Here is a 14,976-nt window from a genome sequence, read left to right on the forward strand (position 1 = left end):
ACCACATTCACTGAGTGATTACTACATGGCCAGGGACTAAGCTAATTGCTTTATATACATCATTTTATTTAATTACCACAAAACCATCTATAGTGAGAACTGGCCCGCTCATTCATCAGTTGAGGAAATGGAAACCCAGGAGAGTTAAGGAGTCACGGTAAGTGCCACAGCTCCCAATCAGCAGAAGTGGGATTCGACACCATGTCTGTCTGGTGACACTACTCCTTGCCAACCTTTCAGGCATTGCAGTGGTAAAGAATATGCCTGCCAGTGCAGGAAACACAAGAGACACAGGTTTGATCCCTGAGTCAGGAAGATCCCCTGGAGGAGGAAATGGCAACCCACTCCAGTGTGCTTGCCTGGAAAATCCCAAGGACAGAGGAGACTGGTGGGCTACAGTTCCATGGGGTCACAAAGAGTAAGACACGACTGAGTGACTGAGCACGCACACACTGTCTAAGGTGTAAAGGGCACCAAGTGTGTGACTAGTAGGCTAGGAAGACGTCTCAGTGATGCTGATAGAAGACGAAGCCATACTGTGGATCCAATGCCACATGGGGAGGAGGGGGTGGAAAGGCAGTGGGTAAGGGAAGAGACATCAAGGGTGAGAGAGGACCAAGCAAACACAGGGAAAGGCAGGTCCATCTAGCATCTTCTTGTCCATGGAACGCCCATGAGGTGCAAGGAGAAAAGTCAGGCAGGGAAAGAGCTTTTAGCTGGAAAATGTCTCTATCTTACAGGCAATCACCAGGCATCACAAGAAAATATTCGGATCACACAACGCATCACAGTAGCCACAACACTGGGTACCAGTGGTCAGGGGAGGAGGTCTAGGTTCAGGTCTCAGGGTGCACAGCACAAGGTGGCCAGAGGATATTCACATGTCCCTGTGCCTGGGGCAGTCTGCTGCATCAGTGATGCTCTGTGAGTTAGCCCAGCACAGTTCATCTACTGGGAGAGGAGTTGTTGCTGTTCAGTTACTCAATCGTGTCTGCCTCTTTGTGACCCCTTGGACGGCAACACGCCTGGCTTGCCTGTCCTTCACTATCTCCTGGAGTTTGCTGACTCATTGGAAAAGACCCTGACGCTGGGAAAGATTAAAGGCAAAAGGAGAAGGGAGCAGCAGAGGATGAGATGGGTAGACAGCATCACCGACTCAATGGACATGAATCTGACGAAACTCTGGGAGAGGAGAGCGTTCAGCAAACACTGAATAACTGCTTGAGATGCTACAGAGGGAAGGGGCATGACGCCGTGATGACTGGTCACAGGTCACAGGAAGGGACAGTTAGAGACTTTGGGAAACATTACTATATTTAAAACAGATACCAACAAGGACCTACTGTCTAGCACAGAGAACTCTGTTCACTGTTATGTGCCAGCCTGGGTGGAAGGGGTTTTGATGGAGAATGGATACATGTATATGTATGGCTGAGTCCCTTTGCTGTTCACTTGAAACTACCACAATATTGTTAATCAACTATACCCCAATACAAAATAAAAAGTTTTAAAGTTTGGAAAAATAAATAATGACTTGTCAGTTTAAATATCTTCACTGAATTATATCAAAGCATCGTGTGCTTAACCAGCCATTTATCACTAGATATTTAAGCAATTCTTGGTTGATCCAGTTGACTGTGTAAGTCACAGTGGGATAAATGCCCACACACATCAAGATGGGTAGCTGTTTGTGACCACTACCTGGTGCTGAATTCTCAGAAGTGGAGTTTCTAGGGCATCGGCTTCTTCTGACTTTAGCTTTATAACAGAACTTGCCAAACAGCTTGCCAGAAAGGCAGCCTCAGTCCGCACACTCAGCAACAGAAAACGTGAGTGTCCATTTTTCCCATTCTCTTGCACGGCCCCTCATTGCTGACAGTGCTTCTCCTTAAAGGCCTCCAGCCCCACACACAGCCCAGTCAGGCAGGCATTTTCCCTCCTGAGAAGCAAGCCTATGCAGCGACCGAGGCTGTTCGAGCCATATCTGTACATCATGGCCAATAACAGGACTCAGATCCTGCCCACTTTCCTTAAAGAGCCAACCATGGGGTGGCCCCCAGCACCCCTCCACTGGTCCTAGGCCAACCCACTGAGTTCAGTCAATTGGGAAGGCTTCACTTGGAAAGGTAGTTCCTGGAACCACCTGGGCACCCTCCTAGTGGTTCACATCAGGCCCCGTTGGCAGACAGACAGATGCTGGCGTTCTTCTCCACCACCTGGGGACAGGTATGCACGGCTGCTACAGCACCGAGGCCCCTCTGAACTCCAGATGCCTGTCAGGTAGAGAGGCCTGGCATTTCTGGAACTGATAAGGAAGCTGCTCCAGTCTCTGGCCAGCTATGCAACTCTTATTCCACAGTCAATTGGGAGCGCAGGGCAGGCATCCAGGGTAAGTACCACCGGAGCAGCAGGAGTGAGGAGAACAACATTCCAGCCACCAAGCACAGCGTCTCTGAGGCTGGCAGGTGGCCTGGGCCACCGCTGACTTAACCCACAAGGCTTATTCCGGATCCACATCAGTGCCTGCCAGTCCAAGCTGCTCTGATTTCCTACAGCCCCCAGTGGTACCTCCAAGATCTGCCATGGGAGGAAGAGGAAACAGGGCATGGAAGTTTCTAAAGGAGGAAAGGCATTACCAGAGCACAAGTGACTCTGGGCTGGGAAGGCCTCCTGCCCACTGACTGCTGACCTTCCTGGGGCTCTGTCCCCAACTCTTACATTGATGGACCTCATACTGAGATCAGAGGTGGCAGCATGCCTTCCAAAGTATCCTGGCGTGGAAGGAGATGGCAGTTCGGTGTAAACCAAGGGATCCACTACAGAAACTGCTTTGGAAAAAAGCGAGGCTTAGCTACCCAAAGAGTATGTGTTAGTCGCTCAGTTGTGTCCAACTCTCTGCAACCCCATGGACTGTAGCCTGCTGGGCTCCTCTGTCCATGAAATTCTCCAGGCAAGAATACTGGAGTGGGTTGCCATTTCCTTCTCCAGGGGATCTTCCTGACCCAGGAATCAAACCTGGGTCTCCTGCATTGCAGGCAGATGCTTTACTGTCTGAGCTACTAGGAAAGCCCAGGGTAGAACTCAAATACCTTAGAAGTCATGGTTCTATTTTGTAATCTGATAGTCAATATTGTTGTTGTGTGTGCATGCTCAGTTGTGTCTGACTCTTTGTGACCCCATGGACTATAGCCTGCCAGGCTCCTCTGCCCATGGAATTTTCCACGCAAGAAACTGGAGTAGATTGCCATTTCTTCCTCCAGGACTCACATTATCACAGCTAGTACAGTAAGCCTTTGAGGCAGGCTGATTTTGGTCATGATGTGCAGGAAGAAATGAAAAGCAGAGATGTGATTGACCTAAGTCCCCAGATCACAGGCCTGGGGTTTTCACTTAATCCTCGTTACCTGAACTGTGGGCCCTGGAGAAACATCCTTTGGAAACTTAGATCTCAGCCCTTGTCCGATCTGTTCAATTAGAATCTGCGTTTTCCCAAGATCCCCAGCATCTCCCAGGATTCATGAGCCACGGTCATGAAACGTTACTGAGCATCAAAATCACCCCCACTTCATCCCAGGTCTGACCTAGTGGGTGTGGAGTGAATCCCAGGCATTTGCATGTTTCCCAAGTTCCCAAGGTGATCAGATAGATCAGTCTAGAGACTGCATACATGACCTGGGAGGCTATATGCAGCTGCATCTTGGCCTGGTTCTCAAACTTGGCTGCACAATTGAAATCGCCTGAGGCATTAAAAAACATTCCCATGCCCTAGTTTCACCTCCGGAATCGAATTTAATTGGTCTGAGGTGCCGCCTGGGTTGATGGAGTTAAACAATTTGACCAAGTGATTGGAATGTGCAGCAAAGATTGAGAACCATTGATTTAGAGTGACCTCAATTAAAATCTGGTTTTCTTACTCACCAGTCACACAACACAGGGCAAGTTAGCCAGTCTGAGCATCTTTCTCATCCTTACAATGGGGAGAATAGTCACATATAAGAACTAAATGTTATAAGGTATATTAGACATCTGACATTCAGTAAGTAAGGCAGGGCAGGCATACAGTAAGAGCAGCAAAGAATTGATGCTTTCCAAATATGGTGCTAGAGAAGACTCTAGGGAATCCCCTGGACAGCAAGGAGATCAGACCAGTCAATCCTAAAGGAAATCAACCCTGAATACTCACTGGAAGGACTGATGCTGAAGCTGAAGGTCCAACACGTTAGCCACCTGATGCAGAGTCAACTCATGGGGGGAAAAAAAAGAAAAAAAAAAAAAAAAACCTGATGCTGGGAAGGACTGAACGCAGGGGGAGAAGAGGGCCACAGAGGATAAGATGGTTGGATGGCATCACTGATTCAGTGGACATGAGTTTGAGCAAACTCCAGGAGATGGTGAAGGACAAGGAAGCCTTCCTTCCCCAAGGAAGCTGCAGTCCATGGGGTCGCAAAGAGCTGGATATGACTTGGTAACTGAACAATGAACAACATACAGTAAGTACCCATTAAATGCCCAGTGTCCCCATAATCTTCCCTTACTATGATCAGAAGTGAAAATCAGCTGACACCCCCAACTTCTCAACTTCTCTTTAAAAAAGAAGTATAGAAAGATCAGTTCCCCTCATGGCCATGCAGGAAAAGATACAGGCGCCAGGGCTTGAAACCGCATTGGAGCCGGTGTTCAGCAAGCTTAGCGGGCTTCACCAGCCTGACCCTGACTCCACGCTCAGAAGAGCCCCATGATTAGGGTGTAAGTCTCTGCCGTAGCTGCCCTGAAATTCTAGTACTTTGGGAAGATTTTGCACCGGGTCCCACAAATCAGGCAGCTGGTCCTGTCAAGGAGGAAGCTGGTTTGGGGACCCGTGCAAGGATGTCAGCAAGGATGTCTCTGGCTTGTGGCGGCAGAATGAATACAGGAAGAAAGAATAACGGGGTGAGTGCCAGAGTGACCTGATGAATCTCTAAAATAAACATACCATGGTATCAAGGAAGGGAGAAAGAGAGGATGTCACTAGAACCAGGAAGGGAACAACTGGACGCTCTTCTTCTTCCTCGGGATGTCCCGGCCCGGAGCGGGTGGCAGACACCCCTGGGGGCTGAGCCCCAGCCCGATCCAGGCTGCCCTTCCTACTCCTGCAGCACACCCCTCCTCCGCCTCATCTGGCTCATCCCCCTGGAGGATGCTCAGCACAAAGCGGACTGAGAGGGAGCTGGGACCAGGGATTCGCAGTGGTTCTCTTGTCTCACATTATTTTCCTTGTGTGGTTTTTCTCCCTGAGCCCAAAATCGTGTTCCCCCATCAACTGCCATTTTCATCTCTCTGCTTTGCTGCCTGTGGTTCCATGAGCCACTCTTTGGACATCCCTAAGCTTCTGCAGAGTTCACGAGAGAACAGGCTACCTAAACCCAGGGCTCAGGCACTGCAGCCATTGTGGAAGCTTCCATTAAACAGAGTCCATGGTCCCTCCTCTTCAGGGCAAGTGCAAAGCCCCCAGGACCCGCAGGAGAAGATACAGAGATGGAAACAACGTGCTGTAAGAAGACAGGGGATCCTGCTGGGACTATTTCTGCAGCTTGACTGTGCAGGGGTGCAAACCACGTTGGGCCAAGGACACTGTGAGAAAATCATGGCTGGCAGCCCCTTACCCTCTTAGTCCTCCAGCCTAGTACCAAGACAGAGACAGATTTCTGGATCAGAAAGGAAGTCTGTCACCAGGACTTTGGGTGGCTAATAAAACACCAAAGTTTGTGAATTTTTTTAAGAGTAAAAATTAGCATGGACCTGATTTATTCCTAGTTTTAAAAATCTCTTTTGCTAACTGGTATGCTCATCTATTTTTTTTAGGTATCAAGCTACTGCAAGGGCCATTATTTGTCGAAAAACCTGGTTATTCCTGCAGGAGGGCAAAGGTATGTGGCTGACAGTCCTTTGTCACATGTGAAGCAGGGGACGCAAAGCTGAGAACTTCTAATCTGAAGTATCAAAGGGCTGTTAACCCTGTGGGAACCTGTTGCAATGGCATGGGCTAGCAAGAACTGTGTTCTGCTGCCAAAATCAGATGAATCAGAGAGACAATGGCTTTGGCTGTAGGGCAGGCACGTTGGCCACCCTTGGCCCTGCTGCAGGAAGCAGGGACCTGCCAAGAACAGCCTGCAAGCAGGTAGTTACAGTAGAGAAACATTTTGTATCAGACTCAAAAAAAAAAAAACAAAACAGGGATTTCTCTTCAAATAGAAGAGTCAGTCGGTGCTGGAAAACAGCTGGTTCCCGGATACCCTGAGAGAGGAACAGAGCAGGGCAGTCTTACATGACCAGTGGTGGCAGTACGGCGTCTCTTGTGTCTCCTGCATAGACAGGTGGGTTCTTTCCCACTAGCACCAAGCTCAGAAGCCTCAAAATCAAGGCCAGATAAGTGTATTTCCCAAGACAAAAGAAGCTACCACATCAGCAGCACCAATGGTGGCCTCGTCCAGGGCCCAGGGCCCCTTCCAGCTGGCTCAGAAGTCTCTGTCTCTAACCCACTCTTGTATCAATTCCATGGCTCTGTGCTCCCAGCTATAAATACAGGGATTCTCTCTCCCAACAGAAGAAGAAATGCCAGTGAGAGGATCAAACCTTAGGATAGGACCCCTCCCAACCCTGGAAGAACCCTTCTGAGTCCACTGTCCCCAGCTTAGGAGAGAGGGCAGAAATGATTCCTTCCCAAGTCTAACCATCCCCTTGAACCAAGCAGTTACACCGGAGGCACAACAAGGCCATTCAACGTGGGCAGCCGCCCCCAGGCTCTTTTGGCAGCAGCCTGTACCTCCAAATTCAAGACTCTGGCATGATTCTACAATCCACTTGGAGGACAGTTACCATCTGTTTATGGAGGGGAAAAATGTTAATAACCCCCAATCATAATCAAATAGGCAACCACTTCACTTTAAGTACCTATTAGCTGAAGCTAATTCACAATGGAACAATCCTGGAGTGCCCGTCTACAGGCGCATCAGAGGCACCAGCACACATCCAACCATTAGGATGGACGACAAGCAGATGAAGCTCTTAAGGTTTTACCAGAAGCCCAGGCAGCTTTTCCTTCCCAGCCTCCCTCTTCCTCTGCCTTGCCAGGTGGTCCCCAATGTGTCCAGAAAGAGAGAAAGGATGCCCTGTAAACCTGGGAAGCAAGACTCTTCCATCAGCTCCCATCTTTTCCTCAGGCGAGGTGTGTCCCAGCTTGAGAAAAGCAGTTTCATACTTTTGGAAGCCCCGTTGAAGTAGGATGGTATTCAAAGATGATTAGATAAAATACTGAATAAGCAAAGCTTATTTATTCATAATCCAGCTTCATCTCCCAGACTCTCTGCGCACACCACATATGAAGGAAAGCAGGCCAGCATTGCTCTAGCTAGCCATGTATTATGGCATGCCATTTCATTTCCCTGGGTCTCTTTCCTTTCTTGTACAATGGGGACATTAGCCTAATAAGTCTAAGGTCTGTTTCAACTCTAATAAATGATTATTCTGGTTCTTCTGTGAAAGTAAGAGGGAACCAAGACAAAGGAAGTTCACTGCCAGAGTAACTCTCATCTGGATATATATAAAGATGCTTACGTGACTTCCCCAATGGCTCAGTGGATATCCTCGATGCCTGCCAATGCAGGCATCAGTGCAGGAGACCTGGCTTCGATCCCTGGGTCAGAAGATCCCCAGGAGGAGGAAATGGCAACCCATTCCAGTATTCTTGCCTGAAAAATCCCATGGACAGAGAAGCCTGGCGAAGTTGCAAAGAGTTGGAAAGAGTCAGGAACAACTGAGCATGCACACATACCTAAATACACACATACATAAGAGGTAGTCAGATAAGACAGACCAAAGAATGTATGGTCTTTTTAAAATATATATATATATTTTAGTCTCTGCCCCCAGTTACTGACGCAGGGCACCAAAGACCTTTGTTGGGTTTTTTTTCAAAATATTTATTTCTTTACTTGGCTGCGTCTGGTCTTAGGTGTGGCCTGTGGGATCTAGCTCCCTAACCAGGGAACTATCAAGAAGAAATACTGGACTTATTTCCTGAACCTGGGTCTCCTGCATTGGGAGCACATAATCGTAGCCACTGGACCATCAAGGCAGTCCTCCAAATGTATGCTCTTTTTACAGGCTCCAGAAAGCCCACATATTTGCTTCCTTCAGGATGGGGAACACATGTATACCTGTGGTGGATTCATTTTGATATTTGGCAAAACTAATACAATTATGTAAAGTTTAAAAATAAAATAAAATTTAAAAAAAATAATAATAATGAGTCACCTTATATGAGAATTACAGGACCTGTTCAGTTATTTAAAGACAGATTGAGACAAAGCATCTTTTACCTGGTCATCATTCTAACAACCATGTGAAACAAAGAAGGCAGATGGACTGTGGCTCTTCACGGTGAGACAGCCAACACAAAGCAGTTAGGTCATTCTAGTTGCCATGAAAAATGGGTGAGAATGCAAGGTAGGGGAATTCTAGGCCCAACCCAGCTTAATAGACTGAGAAACCAGAGTAAGTCACCTCTTTTCTTGCACCTCCTATGCCTCATTTTCTCATCTGTAAATACTAATGTTGTTAAGCCTGGCTAGATCCCTGTCGTGATCTTCTGATGTATAATTTTAAAATAGCATATGTTATGAATAAGCATGGTATACATTCTAAGCCATGTCACTTTCAGGCCCAGGATGCATGGGCACAGTATAATTAGATGTTAAAATAATGAACTATTTTTAAATATTTCTGTTGTTTGCTGTATTAGTCACTAAGTCACGTTCAACTCTTTTTCGACCCCGTGGACTGCAGCCTGCCAGGCTCCTCTGTCCATAGGACTTCCCAGGCAAGAATACTGAAGCAGGTTGCCATTTCCTTCTCCAGGGGGTCTTCCCAACCCCAGGGATGAACCAACATCTCCAGTGGTTCCTGCATTGGTAGGCAGTTTATTATCGAGCCACCTGGGAAACCCATTTATTTCTGTACCTCCCAGTAAATGACCCCTGCCCTGAACCTCCCAACCACCCACCCCTCAATCACCCCATGATCCAGCAATGATCATGAGTTAACACACGACCCCGCAGGGAGCCCCAGGGCCCTGCCCAGCAGGAGGGCTGGTGTCTGTTCTGACTGGCCAGTGCCTACACCACACCAAGTACTTCAGGATCATCCTGCTCGAAAGCACAGGGCTTCATCAACAATCCAAAGAATCCCCACCGGACACTCAGCCTCATTTTAGAATCTCTGTGATCACAAGAGGAGAGGAACTCTAATCCTCACGCCTCCACAGGAGAGAATCCAGACCTCTCCCCAGCCCAGAATTTTGATCAACAGGATGGCAGCTGATAACAGTGAAAAGATGTCTGAGACAATGCATTTTCAGTTCATTTGTATAAGCTCTGGTCCATACATTAATCTCCAATAAAACAACTGCTCAGTGGAATGCCTATACATACCAACATGGCGAAAACTCTAACAAACGACAGGTAAATAAAGCAAGAAGCGGAAGGGTGCTTGCAGCATAACATGTGCATACATTAAAACATACACAAAGTCATGCATCTTATAAATATACTCACATATGTATACATATATATACACATGCAATATATATACATATGTCATATGTATACACATGTGTATACATATGTAATATGTATACACACATATATACATATATATACATATACAATATGTATATACATATATAATATATATACATATATAATATGTATATCTTCACATCTTGCCCATATCTATGACAATTCTTGGGAGTCTGCGGTCTTTAATTAAAACTTCTGGCACTCACATTCTCTTATCCAAATAAAATTTATTAAAAAGGTCTATAAGAGACAGAGATATACACATTGCATAGGCCAGAAAGGTGGTTTTTCCATAAGAGGTGATGGAAAAAATCCGAACAAGCTTTCTGGCCAACCCAATATTTTTGACTATTTTCTAGATATCTGTTGACAAAGGCAACTGTAATATCAAAAAATAACCTATGTATGCTGCTGCTAAGTCACTTCAGTCGTGTCCGACTCTGTGAGACCCCGTAGATGGCGGCCCACCAGGCTCCCCCGTCCCTGGGATTCTCCAGGCAAGAACACTGGAGTGGGTTGCCATTTCCTTCTCTAATTCGTGAAAGTGAAAAGTGAAAGTGAAGTCGCTCAGTCGTGTCCGACTCTTAGCGACCCCATGGACGGCAGCCTACCAGGCTCCTCCGTCCATGGGATTTTCCAGGCAAGAGTACTGGAGTGGGGTGCCATCGCCTATATATATATATGCATAAATACACACACACACACATATATATATATATATACATATAAGTAGAATTATAAAATTGAACTGGTTTTCACACTTGGGCACTAAGATTGTCATAGGGTGGAGGCAGTTGCTAATTTGACAGAGTGTGAGGTTGGTTGGGAGAGAACCATGAGGGTAAGTGTGGGTGTGCAGAGACAGCAGAGAAAGAGAGGCAGAGATACCGGGAGAGAGACGAAACAAGTGAACCGCTGGATGCACAGTGAACTCAGGCTAATGACGGCCTAGGGAAATGGGAGGGGCCGTGGGACCAGGGGTGACGGTTAAAGCCATTTTAGTTTTTTATCAGTAATAAGAACAAAAAATTAGATGCAGTATAGAACAAAACAGTGAGTTTGCTCATTCTGAGTGGCAGGAATGGAATACGAGTGTTTGTTTAACTAATCTTCGTATTTTTTAATATTTTTTAATTTCTCAGAAGGAATTCATTTGAATAAGTCCTTCCCATCCACACATTGTGTTCCAGGCCCTCAGATGTGGATGGTGGGAATTATTTATGAGTTTCCCAGATCATCCCCACTCTCCCTCCCACTGCGCAGACAGCTCAGATTTCCAAATGAGCCCTAACTAGCCCATTACTGATTAACAAGCTGTGCTTTTTTTTTTTTTAATGAGTAAAAATAAAGTCATTCATTTCTAAGTTCAATAACCATTTGTCACAGACTGCAAAGTTTCAGGTATACGGGCAGAGTGATCACAGGCTTCTCTGACAAATCACTCCTGGTCTAACACGACAGATGACGTCTGAGCGAAATAATAACAGTGCCCTAGATGACTGCAGCCATGAAATGAAAAGACGCTTACTCCTTGGAAGGAAAGTTATGACCAACCTAGATAGCATATTGAAAAGCAGAGACATTACTTTGCCAACAAAGGTTCATCTAGTCAAGGCTATGGTTTTTCCTGTGGTCATGTATGGATGTGAAAGTTGGACTGTGAAGAAGGCTGAGTGCCAAAGAATTGATGCTTTTGAACTGTGGTGTTGGAGAAGACTCTTGAGAGTCCCTTGGACTGCAAGGAGATCCAACCAGTCCATTCTGAAGGAGATCAGCCCTGGGATTTCTTTAGAAGGAATGATGCTAAAGCTGAAACTCCAGTACTTTGACCACCTCATGTGAAGAGTTGATTCATTGGAAAAGACCCTGATGCTGGGAGGGATTGGGGGCAGGAGGAGAAGGGGACGACAGAGGATGAGATGGCTGGATGGCATCACTGACTCGATGGATGTGAGTCTGAGTGAACTCCGGAAGTTGGTGATGGACAGGCAGGCCTGGCGTGCTGCGATTCATGGGGTTGCAAAGAGTCGGACACGACTGAGCGACTGATCTGATCTGAGGATTAGGGCAGAAGAAAACTATTTTTACTAAATACTGTGCAGGACAAAGTAGGGCATGATTAAGTCTTGGGAGGGCAGCCCTTCCTGGAAGGAGAATAAAAGGAGCCTGGAAAGGCTTATACACAAAGAAGAGAAGAAAACGACAACCACAGGCACCCTTGCAAACATCAGGCACACACAGATCTTAACACTCAGGGCAATCCGAAGAGGGAGGTGGGGTCACTGCATCATTTTGAAGTTGGGGGAACAGAGGCCGTGAGAAGTTAAGTAACTTTGCTGGGAACAAAGAGCAATTAAGTGACATTATAGATTCTAACCCAGAGTTGAAAATTCAAAGCTGGGGATGGGGTGGCTCAGACTAGAAGGAATTTTGCCTGCTTCAGAGTTGGGGGGTTTCTGGTACCCACATCTTTGCCCCCCCCTTTTTTTTTCCTGGATTGGGATGCCCTCTGGCAATCAAAGATCAAGGGAGGATGCAGCCTGGGGCATTTGCTAGTCATCCTAAGATGAGAACTAAATACTATCAGGTGTAATAAAGAGCAGAAAGATGCAGGCTTAATTCTAAACAGGGTCAGCCTTCAATACACCATCTCATCTTGCCTCTCATTTTAGCGGAACTTCTTTAGGTCACCTAAGTTTAAGGAATATTTCACTGCCAACTTCATGGACATGTTCTTGTAGCTCAATAGGGACCGACGACAGCAGTTCAGCCTGAGAGAGGGGAGCAGGCGCTGGGAGAGGCTCCAAGGACAGCTGAGGGGAAGGCGCCGCCCTGGGTGCTGCCTAATCCATCCGACATGGGGACACGCTGTTCCAGAAACCGGATGACAATTAATAGGAAAAATCTGCTCTCACAGCGCTGCCAAGCTTGTGGCAGGGTCTCAGCGGGTGGCGCGCCTCTCGGTGGGGAAAGCAGGAATGCCTCATTCTTCCCTTTGCTCAAGGCTCTGCTGTTTTCTCAGGTGAAGGGAGGAAGACAAAGGAAAGTTCCTTCCGAGGTAGGAAAAGTCTGCACAAGAGATAGCACTAGGTCCTCAAAGCCAGGACTCCAAGCATGATGCTAAGATTGAAGACTCAGGGACTTCCCTGGTGGTCTAGTGGCAGAGAATATGTCTGCCAATGCAGGGGACATGGGTTCGATCCCTGCTCCGGGAAGATCCCACATGCTGTGAAGCAACTAAGCCCGCATGCCACAACTTCTGAAAGCGGAGCACCCTACAGCCTGTGCTCTGCAAAAAGAGAAACCATGTTTAGTAAGAAGCCCGTGCACCACAGTGAGAGAGTAGCTCCTGCTCATTGCAACTAGAGAAAGCCCTGTGCAGCAACAAGGGGACCCAGCACAGCCAAAAATTAATTAATTATCTTTTTTAAAAGAAGACTGCAGGCTCCAACCTTACAGGATGATGGCTTATCTTCCAAACCTGTGAAACCCTATTTGGCATGTGGGGTACTGGCAGATAAAATGTCTCCAGCCAAGGTACCTGACCATGGGCTCCTCTTGTTTAATAAGTCATCTGGCTTTGGGCCAAGCTTCTATATATGTATACATAGAAAGTTTTATAATTTGCCTGTGTGCATATTTCTCTTGGACGAAATATTTCACATACTTCAAGAAAGCCTGGTTTGCCTTGCTGGGACTTGTTCAGCTTAACCAAGAGCAGAGAGAGGCGGGAGGCTCCTAGGAAGCCAGGCAGTCTGTCCCGTTTCCTACCTTTCTGGTTCTCCACACCATATCTCTTGCTATACATCAGTGTTCTAGATTTATAGGACAGTCACAGACTCTTTTGAGTATCTGACGTGCACTGTCGCCAGCCAGGCTTCTCTGTCCAAGGGATTCTTCAGGCAAGAATACTGGAGTGAGCTTCCATTTCCTTCTCCAGGGGAATCTTCCTGGCCCAGGGATCAAACCCTCGTCTCTTATGTCTCTTGCACTGGCAGGTGGGTTTTTACCACTGAGCCACCTGAGAAGCCCACATTGAATTCAAGGGAGCACTGTCCCTGTGAATCTTTTATGCTTTTCCCCTTCAGTCCCTGAGTCCCCAGGTCAAGACCCCCACCACAGACACCAGCTCTGGTGCAGAAGTCATAGAAATCATCTTTCTGGACCCCATAATCTCATCAGAAAACTCCACCCTGAATCCTACCTCAGGAACCTGATGGCCTGTCAAACCCTTCATCAGCTCTCCCCACCCATCTCCTATTAACATCAGCCATAAATGGAAACCCCAGCTGGGAATATATCTTGAAATTCAAGTTTCTGTTTAAACATTGGTACCCGGCGTCCCTTGAGCCATTTGGTCAGATCCATCCTGGGACCAGGCAGATGGATGCTAATTTACCATATTAACCCCTTTTGTGCCAGTCCCCTTAACCCAAATCTTGGTGGAGAGCCACGTCTCACGCCCGATCCCAGTGTTCGTGGGGTTGAGTGCTCTGTGTGGTGGGAACCGGGCAGCAAATTTAGCAATCATGATGCTGTTGGCATCGTTTCTGGAACTCTGTGTAAACCCATGTGCTGGAATACCCTGCATGGGCCACTTTCAATGCCAGAGGCTACCACCAACATCTAACTCTCTGAATGCCTTCTCATCACAACTCCACACATAGGTGCAGACAAACGCAAAACCTGGTTACTCAGAAAGTCCCTTTGTTTCAGGAGGCAGGCAGCTAGGTTTGAGTAGAGAAACACGGGCAGGAGACAGGTGGCCAGAAACCATGCATCCTGTAAACAGAAGGGGTCCATAGGCAGACAAAGGAAAGCAGGGACCTTCAGACTGACAGGAAACCACATATTTTGGGTGATAAGGGTTCAGGCAGCAAACAAAGATAGGTAAGGAAAGGCAGGAACCTCCTGAGTGTAACCGTCATCTTTTACTCATTATGTTCTCATTACATGCTGGGCTTCCCGGGTGGCACTATTGGTAAAGAACCCACCGGCCAACGCAGGAGACATAAGAGATGCGCGTTTGATCCCTGGGTAGGGAAGATCCTCTGGAGGAGGGCATGGCAACCCACTCCAGAATCCCACGGACAGAGAAGCCTGCTGGGCTACAGTCCACGGAGTCACCAAGAGTCGGACACAACTGAAGAGAGTTAGCACGCACACACCCTCTCATTAGAACAAGGTTAGCCTTACAGATAGGAAGTATTCATCATGCACAAAGGCCATGACACTTTTGATCTAAGCTAAACAGGGACAGAAGCTCCTCCTCCCCTCGGGAAAATGGAGCTGGGATGAAAAATCAGGGAAGTCTACCCCCAAACCCCTCCTTCCCCAGTGAATATTCTGCCCGTTCATTTAT

General features: G+C 47.2%; 1 protein-coding gene across 1 annotated transcript in view; it reads right to left on the reverse strand.

Annotated features, from left to right (window-relative positions):
- Positions 1 to 14,976, reverse strand: part of NTRK3 (neurotrophic receptor tyrosine kinase 3) — a 428,727-nt gene that overhangs the window by 260,008 nt on the left and 153,743 nt on the right. The window lies entirely within an intron of this gene.

Source organism: Bos indicus x Bos taurus, chromosome 21 (assembly GCF_003369695.1).
Source record: "Bos indicus x Bos taurus breed Angus x Brahman F1 hybrid chromosome 21, Bos_hybrid_MaternalHap_v2.0, whole genome shotgun sequence".
NCBI lineage: Eukaryota > Metazoa > Chordata > Mammalia > Artiodactyla > Bovidae > Bos > Bos indicus x Bos taurus.